At 35.3% G+C, this 13,641-nt stretch overlaps 1 pseudogene; it reads left to right on the forward strand.

The window, feature by feature from the left end:
• Positions 1-7,897: 7,897 nt before the first annotated feature.
• LOC108865304 lies at positions 7,898-11,472 on the forward strand (annotated as a pseudogene).
• Positions 11,473-13,641: the final 2,169 nt, after the last annotated feature.

Consider the following 13,641-nt stretch of genomic DNA (forward strand, 5'->3'; position numbering starts at 1 on the left):
CGTGTACTAATAAAATTATTTATTCATTAATTCTATTATTAACCAAGATTAATCATAAAAGAGCTGAGCACATTTGGGCTTAGCCAGTTGGTTAGGACGTCGTCTTCTTTGTCAGTAGACAAGTAAGCTAGATTTGAATTTATTTTTTGTAATATAGATAAATTTAATATAAAATATAACTTGTATCAAAAGAAAAAAGAAAAAGGAAAAAAGAGATGTAGCGGGATATAGAACACTACTCAAAATATTAATCAAAACTCAAGCAAGAGGTCAACAGTACTGAAAGATTGCACGGTTAATTGTCATTGCTTCCACAAAATGGATTTTTTTTTGGTAACACGCCTTGTCTTTGATTTTTTTTTTGTATTTGTTTCGTAAACGACACGCCTTTGTCAAAGGAAGTAGTTTTCTTGCTTACTCACTGTGAAGTGGACCGGTGTAGGGTTGACTAATCAAAGGAAGTAGTAATAATCCAATCACATACTATTTTTCTCTCCTTAAACACATTTTAATTTGTATTGTGTGCTCTTTTTATTTGATTTAATGGACGTTATTTTTATTTAATTTATTAAATTTGTTGGTAATAAATAAAAAAAAGTGTGTAGAAAGAGAAATTTTTGCAAATGATAATATTATCAGTTTAAATTGTTAGTTGTTAGGCAGGAAGGGAACACGCACTAAAATGCATAAACATAATTATTTTCCACTATTACAGTAAAATATCATCTGCGTAGAAAGAGAAAATTAAATTAAATGGAAAAAAAAAAAACAACAACAACAACAATCCGCGTTCATTTTCGATTCAAGTTTTACCTTGAATTTTGATTGCAGCAGAGTAACTCCAACAACCCTTTAACAAATTGCAATGATTGATGGTAGTTGTATTCCGTTTATTGCACGTGTAGACTGCAGAGTGTGATATCAACAAAGTTTCATGATCCTTCAATCTGAAGACAAAAACGGACTAGAAACTTGGACAAGTTGCAATTATATATTGCAATGAGAAGCCACGTTTGTTGTTGAAAATTCTGGTCACCCTTGAATCAACGTTCACATTGGGAAGATTTTATTTGGTGACCACCAGAAGGGGATGTACCAAATGTCATAAAAGTTGACAGGAGATCGGAAAAAAAATGCACGAAAATGGGATCAAGTATATAAGTTAATCTAATCATATGAACGAGAAGAGACGAGTGGTTGCATGCCACTTGATCTATTAATATTGGAAGGAATGGTATGTGATATAGTGCCAAAAATTGGTCAATGCAACAGATCATCCAATGCCGTGTCTGCTAATTTGTTTAGGAGATTTATACAAACTCACTTTAGGCTTTAGTTGTTACTACCAAGGTATGCTCGCACGATGGTGTGGAATTGAAAATCATACAAATTTTTTTTATATAGTATTATTTCTGTACAAAAGATAATACTTGATGTGTATGTACATACTATTTACATACAACTGATTTGGTAGATAGTCTAGAAAACCTTACAAATCTGCAAACAATCAGCTTATTTTGCCCAACCATAACCAAACTGTAAAGTTATATCAAACCTTAAGTTGTCAATCAATCTCTCAAAAGAACCAAAACCTCTATTAATTAGTTCCATATTAACTACATTGAAATATTTGAGAATCGAAGAGAAAATGATGAAGAAAGAGTAACTGAGAAAGATGAGTACTAGAGAGAATTTGGAGGGAGAAATATGAGACTTGTATATTGACTTAAAAGAATGAAGATTACATACTCTATTTTTATACTAGAAAGCCTAACAACTCTAACCAAATACTAATAAACTTGCTAACTGTATTTCTAAATGTATTACTTACTTGTACCCTTAGTACTTAAGTGATCAATCAATCTCTCAAAAGAACCAAAGCCTCTATTAATTAGTTCTAGAAGTTCCCTAGATGGCTTTCCCCACCACCTGGTTTCATGGATTCCCAAAAAAAGTCATGGTTGGAGAATGCTAACAGGTATAAAAGGAGTAGTTAGTTAACATAATGGTATCAATTTATAACTAAACACTATACACTTGAAACAAATTGTCCAAGACACGTCAGGTGGATGTTGTAAGAAGGATGAAGTTCAAGAGTGTGATCCAAGTGAGGAAGTTATCAATGGTCAAAACAAAGCCACTTGTCAAAAGATTAAATAGGTTGTTATGCATACAGTTGGTTAGTTAGAATCTGGTGCTTTGGTTAGCGGGAGTTAGTTGATATAAGGAGGTAGTTAAAGAGGAGTACTTGCTCTACAAGTTTAGCGTTGAAAGCTTCTATATAAGTGAACAATGTAAATCATATAGTTTCAACAAAGGAAGAAAAACATTTCTACTTATACAACTTTCTCTTATCTCCTTTATCTCTCTCTATCTTAAAAGCTGGTATTGTAGCTATCTTAACAAATGTAATCAGTATTTACCTTAGCAGTGAGATACACTTCCCCACACCTCCAGAGTATTCTTGACTCAAACAATTCAAAATCGTGATAAAGAGCAGCTAAATAGGATGAAGAACATAATTATTCAGTTAATTTCATCAACCACATAAGCATGGACATTACAACAAATAACATTGCAATCTTGTGGCAGAAATGGAGAAATACTATTCACATAAGCATTTAAACAAAATATGTAGCATGCGAATAAATACAATATTCCATAAATATATAATTGACCTTTGTTTACAAAATATGTAGCATGCTACATATTATATTTGATCTCCTCTATAAACTCTGTGATCGGAGTTGGTGGGCTTTGATTGGCATTTTCTAATGAAATAATTTTGAACATAAGAATTTTAGACGATTAGACAGACTGCAATAGTAATCTGTCTAGGCCTACTTAGAAAATGCTTCCTCCACCAGTCTGAGTTAGCTACTGCTTTAACAAAAATGGAAGCAAGCAAACTTTTGGTCCAATTGTGTACTTAAGATGATTTGCTTAGCCCATGCAATGCATTGTTTCTATTACTGACTGTGTAAATTAAGTACTCATAATTTCATGAGGGAATTGTTATTGGCATTCAAAATTCTCATTCTATACTCCAAACCTTCTATATTTAGAAAGAAAAATACATTTGTGAGGAGTGTAGAATGTGATTTTTGAAATGCCATTAACACTTCATTTTCATAAATACTTTTCCAATAATAATAATAATTAAATACTCATAAACAGTTGTATATTGACACAAAGCGAAAAAGTTTCCAAAACCAAACCATTGCCAATAGTGATTCAAACCATCTCAATTTACTGTCTTTTACGATCAAAACTACTGTACAATGTTAAATCTTTAGCCTAAATTTTAAGACTGAAATATTAGAATAACTTGCAGCTAATAGTAACTGAATCATGGTCAGGCTAACAAATAATTGAGTTATCGATGAGAAATCATGTATATAATGAATTAGTAACACTGAAAATCAAACGTTTGATTTGGCAGGAATTACTTGTAAATCTAAGGCATGTAAATATAATATAGACAAATCCCTCTTAAATAAGCTCTACATCTCATATCCGGTGATTTGAAAGGCTTCCTAAACTTCAAATTTTTAAGTGAACATGCTACTTCTCAAAAAGAAAAGAAAACGAAGAAATGAATGCAGTGACCATTGGAATCAAATCCAATAACAACAACAGATTACCTATTACCTGTAAGGATGAAGATTTGTAAAATCATTTTACCAACCCAAGAAACCTCTGCCTATATTGTGGAGCCTAAAATAATCCTAAAATTCTAGAGGTGACACGTGAACTTTTACTCGAGAAAGACAAGATTGTCCTCAATAAATGGGTATGCTCCTCAGACACTCCCAAGTGCAGCTCACATCCTTGAAGGTCTCAGCAGCTGAATACAACTGCCCACAGCTTACCTGCCCTTGGCAAGGAAAAGTCAAAGCATTAAAGATAAGGATTAATAACCCAAGTCCTATCTTTAATATGTTCCCAATTGAAGATTGACTCAAATCAAGTAAGTGACCCCAATTTAAATCAATTAGGGATAATTACTTCATTATCTCAAGATATTATTTCCTATTTAATATCTTGAGAATATTTCTCCATAAACCTTGGTCAATAGGATGCCAAGCCATGTGTAGGGTAAAACCTTAACACTATGGCCGGCCCTTTCCCCTATATATACCCCATATTCTACCAAATTTGAGAAGCTTTTGGCTACCCTAAAAAAACCCTAAACACTTTACTTTCTCAGAGAAACTGACTTAAACATCGGATGTCACATCCTGGTTCGGGCCCCCACCACATCCTAGGCTCGACTCCACCGTAGCACGATATTGTTCGCTTTGGGCCCCGACCACACCTTCACGATTTTGTTTATAGGAACTCACACGAGAACTTCCTAGTGGGTCACCCATCATGGGATTGCTCTCGCGCTAACTCGCTTAACTTCGGAATTCCTACGAAACCCGAAGCTAGTGAGCTCCCAAAAACCCTCGTGTTAGGTAGAGATGGGAATATACATATAAGGTTTACAAGGATCCACTCTCCTGGGTGATGTGGGATCTTACAATTCACCCCCCTTAGGGGCTCGACATCCTCGTCGGCACACTTTCGGCTAGGGATTGGCTCTGATACCAAATTGTCACATCCTGGCCCAGGCCCCCACCACATCCCTGGTTCGACTCCACCGTAGCACGATATTGTCCGCTTTAGGCCCCGACCACACCCTCACGGTTTTGTTTTTGGGAACTCACACGAGAACTTCCCAGTGGGTCATCCATCATAGGATTGCTCTCGTGCAAACTCGCTTAACTTCGGAGTTCCTACGAAACCCGAAGCCAATGAGCTCCCAAAAGGCCTCGTGTTAGGTAGAGATAGGAATATACATATAAGGATTACATGATCCACTCCCCTAGGCGATGTGGGATCTTACATCGGAAATTCATTGGCCTAATCCCCCCACCTTGTGGGCGCATGAGGCTTAGGTCCTTGATTAAAGTTGTTAATTGTTTTACAGGTGCATTTTCGTCAAGACAGACGGTATAAATTTGCATCGACAATGATTTGTAACTTAACATGGCAGAAGAAAAAAATGATGATGACCTGAATGTACCCATATGCTTATTTCTCTTTCTTAGACGAAATTATCCGTATGACAAACATCATCAAAATAGTGAGGGACGATTAGTCTTTCAGCGTAATTGTAGAACCGACATGTAGCATTATCAATCAATTAAGTATATTTACAAACAGTACACCATACTGTCATATATACTGAGGTAGATTAGCGACATAACCATGCATGTTACCAATATTTCTTCCTAAATAACTTGCCAAAAGAAGAAAACTTAAAATTATGTACATTGATTTGCCCTAGCTTTCATACCAAAAGTTGAAGTATCGAAGTAACTCATGACTCGTGAGCACGGCCGGTCCTAAGTTTTCAAATGTTGGGATGAAATTTCAAATGATGCTCTTTGTAGATTGACTAATAGATATTCTTTTTACAAACTAATTAATTTTATTAACAACGATAAAATTAATATCTTGATAGAAGATAATATGTGGATTGAAAAAGGATTACAACTGGAGGGGAGGAAACCTATGCGATCTAGAGAGCACAACTGAATACATAAACGATGCCAAGATTAAAAGTCAAAATAATAATAAATTGGAAAGCTATATGAATACCATCTAACACTCAAAACCCTAAAATTGGACAAAAAAATATAAGCACTTGTGCATATTACACTCTATTTAAATGTTGAATTTGTCGGTAATCGAATCCAAGAGGAGCAACGTACTCTATGTTCTCTATTCGTTGATTAGCTAAATTGATTCCTCTTTGATTTTTAGTATTCAATTTTTAAAACCAAAGCCTAATTGAATTACAAAACACTAACGAGGATCAAACACGCAACCTCAAACATACCAAAAAGCAACACATACCAGCAATTGATAAAACAACACTTTAATGATGAATCAAACTGTTTACTATTTATAAAGAGAAGTGTTACTGACACTCCAAAAATCTTATTTTACACTCCTCACAAGTGTATTTTTCTTTCTTAATATAAAAATTTGGAGAATAGAACGAGATTTTTGAAGTACTAATAACAATTCCCTTTATAAAAATATGACATAAACTTATATAAAATGTCCTACTACTTTTGGTGCCCCAAATTTTTGAGCCTCGAACGGCAGGGCCAGCCCTGCTCAAGAGTAGAAGAAAACTTAAAATTACGGGATCAAAAGTTGAAGTATTGAAGTCATGACTCATGAATAGATGCATCTGGGTCGACAAAGCACACATTGCCGTGACCTCCAACATATGTTTAAAATGATAATGTTAGGAAAATCAAATTTGCAAATCAAATGATGTGTAATAAATAGAAATTAAGTACGTTAATCAACATTTGAGTAATAAATCATCAACTACCATATTATTTGACATAAAAATTTAATCTCTCTAACATTACCATGTTTAAAATCACATGCAGTATAGGCTAGCTAGTGCTCTAGCTCTTATTATTTTTTGTTGTTTTTTCTTTCCATAAAACAACCTATTAATTTCTTTGTTTATACTGCTTTTTCAACTTGTTTAAGATCGATGCCTTACCTCCCCAAAACCCCGGGGGGGGGGGGGGGGGGGGGCCTTGGGTTGTTTATAATACAATAAGCACTCGAGTTTGATGCAGATCGGGTTTGCCTAATTTACTATTAGGACTAATATCACGAGTTACAAGAAGTGGAATCTGAATCCATATATTATTTCACCCTATAAACACTTAAAGAGGGGGAGATTTATTTTGTGTTAAAATGCTAAAAATCATCTAGAGAAAATAATACAAATCAACAAAATTTGATCCAAGAACTTCAAAAGATTTTTACCAAGTTTAACTATTCGTACTATATTTATCGTTTGCACTATTAAAAGCTGTATAACTTAACTACATGTGAAATTCAATAATAAAATCACTCAATATAAGAGACATTAACATCATGAGTTTTCTAACGCGGGAAAAGTTGAAATCATATTCTAAAGATTAGTTCGTAGTATCACTTTGATGGGAAAACTGTTGAATACAAAGATCCTTTGATATTAAAGGGTTATATAACTACACGTGAGACATTTAGATGTGAAATGATGAATTAATTGCGGTACATGATAATATGAATCATGACAGTAAATATAGAAGAACAAGGACGCTGGTGATGCAAACTACCACCTTAACGCCACACTCTTTGCCATGTACAACTAAAATCTCCACCTCTCAAAGGCTCAAAGAGCACAATCATAAAGGATGCAATCGGAATTTGCCCAACTGGGAAGCGAATATTATTTCAGACGAATGCTGTTAACTTGTTGAGAATGAGTTCCGTGTGAGGTCTCTTATTCCATCAATGTGGGACTCTCAACACGCTATCTTACGTGTGGCGATTTTTCAAGGCAAACACGTGAACACAAATAGGGTGACATGGAGCGTGTGTGGCCGTTGAGCTTCACACATGAAACAACCTGTTCTGATACCATAAAGAAAGTTGAGATTTCACCATAAAACAAATTGGCAATATGGGAAGTAGCCAACTTATAAACCCATGAAATGTCCCTCCTCTCATCAATATGAGACTCATTCTCCACAAAACTCATCCAGTTGTCCTATTTCTCGACACACTTGTTAGATGAAATTTTTTATCCTTTTATAAAAGGACTTTTAGACCTTATGTGGTACTACATAGCAGTTTGCGGTACTATTTTGTAACGGCCATGATTGAGTGGATTTGATCGTATGACTGGCAAAATAAGAGAGGGGAAAAAGAGAAAACCGGATGACTTGCCACTAACAAGTAATCACCTCTCATCTTCCTTCGCGGCACCGATCTGCAAAAGTGGATATTGGTATGGCCTGAAATTGAGGCTGGTATATAAGGGGTTTAGGTGTGGTTGGGTGTCAAATGGGGCTGGGGTTCGACAAGATGCACTCAAACTTAAGAGAGGCAACAACAAAGCAGCTCATGATTTTCCCTAAAATGCTTTCATCTTTCCAACACCAAGAAGGTCACAACCTCATTACAAGTCATTGGTGGGTTGTTTTGAATCCAAAGTTTCAGAGAACTAACGACCTGTAGAGAAAATACAAACCACCAACTAGTCCACAATAGCTGGACCTCGACCCAGCACCCAAATCCAAAGTTTCATTGAAAGTCAGCTATACTATAATGAAGGTGTGGTGATACGATTAAGGAGATCAAGGGGGTTTTTTTTTTTTTTTTTTTTGAAGTTCATTAGAGGTAATTTTAGAAATAATAGATGGAAAAATAGTATTTTAATTTTTTAACTTTTTATGATAAGTCAAAAAATAAAACAATAAAGTGGATACAGTAACACTCATTCCGAATTACAATAAGACAATACGACAATATAGATGGCCCAACAACTGGTGATTTTTCTCTAGTAGCACTCTTGCATTTTTTTTTTTTTGAGTTTATTTTCAGATAGCAACAAGCACAGAACAAGCGCGTGTGGAACAATCAACCAAATATAGCATTACGTGGAGGCTCATCCGGCCTTTGGTTGGAAAGATATACCTGAATCGCGTGTATGGTATCGGATTGTGACTCCTGGACCTTCACTTCTCCTTCCTTCAACCTAAGGAGCTTCTTTTGACGGATATAAAACGATACCTCCCGTCGCTTTGGCTACAGCTAAGCAACCATAAACCCTCACAAACACAGAGATTAATTAATTTTTAATCATTTTATAAATTAATTGGCAATCGGGGGATTAGGAGTGGTCGTGGCCGGAAATTGTGCTCTCAAATAGGAGAGGGTGATGGAGGAGTTCATAGAAGGGCGTGAACTGGCAAGTCAACTTAGTAAGGCTTTTGATAATAGGTCACTTGTTAATGGTGAAGATTGGGGATCGGCTGAAGGTATTGTTAATAAGATTTTGGGGTCATTCGTTGGTACCCTCTTGATTATAAATGGGAAGGAGTCTGTTCAGGAGTTTGTTTCTGATCAGATTCAAGGAAATAGTAGTGATGTTAGTGGCGGTGGGAGTGGTGGTGGTAGTGGTGTTGGTGGTGGTGGTAGTGGTGTTGGTAGTGGTGTTGGTGACGGTGGTAGTGATGGTGGTGGTGGTGCTTATTCATCATCTGCGGATGCTAATCATGATCATGCAGCTGCTATGAAGTCTGAAGATTGTACTGAGGAGGAGATCAGTTGTAAGAGCACGTTAACCTTCAAGGATGGTAGAGGTTCTTACAAGAGAAGGTAATTAGTTATATTTCTCTAATTAATTACTACCTAGGTAATATTCGTCAACATCTGCATTAATTAGCATATTGTTCAAAATGATTTTTTTTTTCCCAGTTAAAGACTCTTCACATGTAGGATTAATTGATTGTTAATCTCAAACATTTGTGTATGAAACGTACGATACTAAAGAGTCTTTTACTTTGATAATTAATCATCCACTAGTGCGTGATAAGGAAAGCTATAATTAATTTGCTTATAATAGTTGTTAGATTTATGTAGATATGTGAACGACTGCAATTATAATTAATTTAACACAAGTTGTTAGATTGCTCACGCAATAGCTGTTAGATTCCTGTGGATAAATATAATTATTATTTTTTTATCCAATAATGCATAAAATTTTTGTAGAGACAAAAGAGTGAAGACAACCACTTGCTCTCATATGTTCATTTTATGCCATATCTGACAAAATTTGAAAGCTACCGTTGTAACTTATATTGAATTTATCTAAATATCCATTCCTATCCTTATTACCATGGCAGCATTACTGCTTAACGTTAACCGTACATTTCATTAAAAAAAAAAGAAGAGAATTTTGTTTGGTTTAATGATTTAAAAGTTTTAATGACAAAAAGTTGCAACTTGTTACTTAATTTGCTCGTAATAGTTGTTAGATTATGTAGATGTGTGAACAACATGATTGTAATTAGTTTACTCACACAATAGCTGTTAGATTCATATGGATGAATATATATATATATATATATATATATTCCCTAATAATGCATATGATTTCTGTAGAGTCAAAAGATTGAAGACTACCACTTGCTTTCATATGTTCATTTAATGCAATATTCGGACAAAATTTGAATGCTACTGTTGTTCCTTATATTTCATTATCCAAATATCCACTTGTTCCTTATATTTAATGATCTAAATATCCATTACTATCCTTCTTACCATGGCAGCATTACCACTTAACGTTAACTGTACATTTCATACAAAATAGATGGGAATTTTGTCTGATTTAATGATTTAAAAGTTTTAATAACAAAGGGTTGCAACTTGTTAATTAATTTGCTCATAAAAGCTGTTAGATTTATATATATGTGTGAACAACTATAATTATAAATAATATACTCAGACAACAGCTGTTAGATTCCTGTGGATGAATATAATTATTTTTTATTCAATAATGCATATAATTTCTGGAAAGACAAAAGAGTGAAGATTACCACTTGCACTCATATGTTCATGTTATGCCATCCTCTGACAAAATTTGAATGCTTCATTTGTTCCTTATCCTTCATAGAAAATAGATGGGAATTTTGCCTAATGAGATTTAAAAGTTTTAATAACGAAGAGTTTCAACTTGTTGATTCATTTCAGAAAGACTTCACACTCTTGGACTAGAGACACTCCTGCGTTGATTGCCGACGGTCATGCATGGAGAAAGTATGGACAAAAAATTATCCACAATGCCAAGCATCCAAGGTAGATACATATATACGATTTACCTTGTAAAATTGTAACAAATTTCAATAATTAAAATGGTAATAATATCAATAAATGAAGTTAACCACAGTTATGCTATATATACACGCAGGAACTACTTTAGATGCACATACAAATACGATCAAGCTTGCAAAGCAACCAAGCACGTGCAACAAGTTCAAGATCATCCACCAGTGTTTCGAACCATATATTATGGCACCCACAAGTGCAGAGACTACCTCAAAACTTCTGAACTGCTCTTGGATTGCACAAGTCCTAGAGATTCTTCACAGTTCATTAGTTTTGAAAACGTCAATTGTTTGACAAACAAACAAGAGCACCCATTTTTCGCAATCCTTCGCTTCATCATCAGTTGAAGAAGAAGTGTTCGTCAGAGAAGATATGCCAACAACTGATCATATGGTGACAAGCGACCACAACCATTCATCACCGTGCGATCATCTTGTGTCGTGTGATCTGACAGCGTTTGAGTCCTCTGGGCCCATGAGCGGGTTTTCATCAAGCATTGATCAGTATGATCATGAAGATGTGTTTTCGGGGATGATTGCCGAGTCTTACTTTGATATATATAGTGAAGTTTTGCAATATGGATTTTGAATTTTGAGTTTTGATGATTAGTACGTAGCTAGCGTACTCCTTGTAGTAAATTGAATTTAGGAGAATTGTGTCTATGTTCGGTTTCTTTGAAGAAACTTATTGCTTTCTCGGTGTATAAAATTGTGTAAACACAGTTAATTATTGAAAGAATAAAAAGAAAACAAGAAGCAGTCTTTCCTATTTCTTCATTGTTAAGTGATTAATGGAAACCTAATTATGCTTAAACCTTTTTCTTATACAATGCATGACACAATTCATAATCAAATCAATTCTCCAATACGTAGAGATCATAAAATTCGATACGATCTGTGAATAGAAACGAAATGCACAAAGTTATAAAACAACAAGAACCCTATAGTTTTAGAATTTTCCTTGTATAGTTTTACATTACGATGATCTTACAACAAGAACCCTCTCTATTTTAGTTGTTTCAATTAGTGTGTGTCCTTTAACGTTTTCCAAAACAGTTTTCCATTTTGAAGATACCAAAAACGGATCGACTTTTGGATAGGTATCCTACATTTGAACTGAATTTTTTATGGTTAAAGAATCTATTTCTAGTTTCTCGGGGACATTAGAAGATTCTCTAGAAAAAATACAGGCTTCTTTGGTACATTTGTCACATCCCGGCCTGGGCCCCACCACATCCCGGGTTCGACTCCGCTGTAGCACGATATTGTCCGCTTTGGGCCTCGACCATGCCCTCACAGTTTTGTTTCTGGGAACTCAGAGAGAACTTCCTAGTGGGTCACCCATCCTAAGCCCGCTCTCACCCGAACTCGCTTAACTTCGGAGTCACGATGGAATCTGAAGTCAGTGAGTTCCCAAAAGGCCTCGTGCTATATGGAGGTGGGCATGTACATATAAGGCACAGAGGATCCACTCCCTTGGGCAATGTGGGATCTAACAATCCACCCCTCTTAGGGGCCGACGTCCTCGTCGACACACTAGCACCGAATGGCAGAGTGGCTCTGATACCATTATGTCACATCCTAGTCTCGGGCTCCACCACATCCCGGGTTTGACTCCGTCGTAGCACAATATTGTCCGCTTTAGGCCCCAACCATCTCCTCATGGTTTTGTTTCTGGGAACTCAGACGAGAACTTCCCAGTGGGTCACCCATCCTAGGACCGCTCTCGCTTGAACTCGCTTAACTTCAGAGTTCCAATGGAAGCCAAAGCCAGTGAGTTCCCAAAATACCTCATGGTATATGGAGGTGGGCATGTACATATAAGACATAGATGATCCACTATCCTGGGCGTTGTGGGAACTAACATTGCTATCCGAAAATAAACTCAAAAAATAAAAAAAATGAAAAAAAATTATTTAGCCTAAGTTCTGTAAAACATCAAATTAATATTTCCTGTGTTTTTCAAAAATAGAGTCTATATTAATAGAAAATGCACAGCATTTATTTAAGGAAAAAAAAAAATCTTTTATGCCACCAACACCACATCCTCCACCTTTATCACACATCTACTATGGCCACCACCACTTCCACCATCTCACTGAACCACCACTACTGAAACCAACAAATATATCTATGTGATTCATGTTGTCATGGATAAGCCTTAAATCTAAAGCAGTTGAAAGTCTAATTCCTTAGGATAAGCCGAAGAAATTTGATAATATAGATGGCCCAACAACTACTGATTTTATATTGTTGGTTTGCTAATATTATTAAAAAATAGGAACATGTGGCTGACGACACTAGCTTACCTCATGCAATGACGCCGTAAACATGTCGTACGATAGCAACAAGTATGCAACAACCGCGCGTGGAACAGTCAACCAAATATAGACTTGAAACGCGTGCGTGGTTTCGGATTGTCATTCTTGGATGTCACTTTTCCTTCCCTCAACATGAGATTTTAAAGGAAATGTCAAATACGCTTTTGCTAAAACTAAAAATATATCAAGATAGTCTTCGAGAGAGATGTTAAGTACAAAGTGATAGATAAGTCATTCAACTATTTATTTTTATTTTTATTTTTCATAGTAAACAAACATGGAGTTAAATGTTTTTAATTTAATTTTTTTAATACATAAGTCCTATTGAGAATTTTGATTATTTTTGAATAGTTAACTATAGGACTAATATGTTAATAAAATAAATATTTGACATATTTATTAGAGAGCTATTTTAGTTTGTTGGGCATATAGTCTGATAGACTGATACACTAAGTGTAATAATACAATTGGTTGGAAATTAAAAAACAAATTTTTTCAATAATTTTATTATGACACTTGGTGTATCGGATTGCGTTTGTGGCACACTAAAAAATTTCTCTACCCATGAAAATGAAGAAAGA

The sequence above is a fragment of a genome, unplaced genomic scaffold (assembly GCF_019419815.1).
Source record: "Pyrus x bretschneideri cultivar Hongxiangsu unplaced genomic scaffold, Pyrus_bretschneideri_v1 Contig2, whole genome shotgun sequence".
Lineage (NCBI taxonomy): Eukaryota > Viridiplantae > Streptophyta > Magnoliopsida > Rosales > Rosaceae > Pyrus > Pyrus x bretschneideri.